Consider the following 1507-nt stretch of genomic DNA (forward strand, 5'->3'; position numbering starts at 1 on the left):
GGGAACTTCCATTGCTAACTGGGTTAAAGTGAGGGACCACTGTTTTAATGAAATGATGAGGAGCGCAATCAAGGAAGGCTCTTGGATGAAACTATAACATACACACATACACACACACACAAATAAATTAGAACATGATATACAGCATACACACATATATATACTCCAAAATGCATCTTATTGTATGACAAATATTTAAAACTTTTTAGAAATGAAAGTAAGGTTTTATTGCAGAATTAATAAATAATATTATAGTAAAAAACACTGAAAATAACATAATTTGAAAATTAAGCAAAACTTAGCAATTCTTTGAATGTATATACAATATCTAGGAAAGAAAAGAAATTTTGATTAGCCTTCAAGCAATTAAAATATTAAAATAATAGTTGAAAAACTTTTCAAACACAATAATGTTAATCTCCATGTCCATAGTAACGATCATATGAACTTCAGCAAAATATAAGGTAAATCTCATCTGCAAAACATTTTCAAGGATATAAATATGACCAGCTTCCTATTTTATTTTATGACACTAAATTCTGTGGCAACCTAACCAAAACTGTCAGAAAAAAACTAGTATTCTTCTTGTACATAGTTGTAAAAATTCTCAGTAAAACATTAGTAAATCATATCTATCAAAACACATTATCAACACACAAAGCGCTTGTTATCCAGTAACTCAGCTTCTCAAAGTGAGATCAGTTTGGTTTCACTATATTAACAAACTTAAGGACAAAAATAAAATGACTGTGTCACCATCCAGAAATAAAAGCAACCGGTGAAAATAAGAACTACTACTATATACATCAAAGAACTCGGGACATTAATATATGAGAGTGAAATATGTATTTGTGTTCTAACAAATGTGTTTTTGAGGTTTAGTATGATGTTGTGCATATATGCATATTTTTGTATGCACTGCCTACAAAAGCCAGAAGAGTGCATTTGGTTTTTTTGTTGGTTTTTTTGTTGTCGTTTTTTTTTTTTTTGGCACGTACTATCATTCCATTTTATTATTTTTTTTGTTATTTTGGGTTTTTTTTTAAAATTTATTATAGTGCATCTGTTCTTGATGGAGACCTAAAGAGTGCAGTGGATTCGGGGAAACTCAAGGTATTAAAACTTGTTAAGCATTTTGTGTATCCTTCCGACAGGGGCTTTAGGCCGATCAGAGCAGCCAAAGCTTTTAACCACTGAACCATCTGTCCAGCAAACGCCTGATTTTTAAGTGAAACTCTTCTGTTCTTTTGTTCATTCTATTTGACTTTTTGTCTCCAAGCTGGAGACCCGACTTCATAGAATTCTCTGGTCATTCAGTGTTTAAGTCACATTCATATAGTCCACATAAAATTTTTTAAACCAAAAAGATGTAGACAATTGCATAGACACCTAAATTTGACGTGCCGCTGGGGCCTCATGAACCGCAGCTGGCGGAAGGATTTGGAGAGAAGTCAGCTGACCCCAGCTAGCCAATTGGAGTCCTCGAGTGGGCGCACTAACTTTGAAA

This window comes from Myodes glareolus, chromosome X, assembly GCF_982192425.1.
Source record: "Myodes glareolus chromosome X, mMyoGla1.1, whole genome shotgun sequence".
Classification (NCBI taxonomy): Eukaryota; Metazoa; Chordata; class Mammalia; order Rodentia; family Cricetidae; genus Myodes; species Myodes glareolus.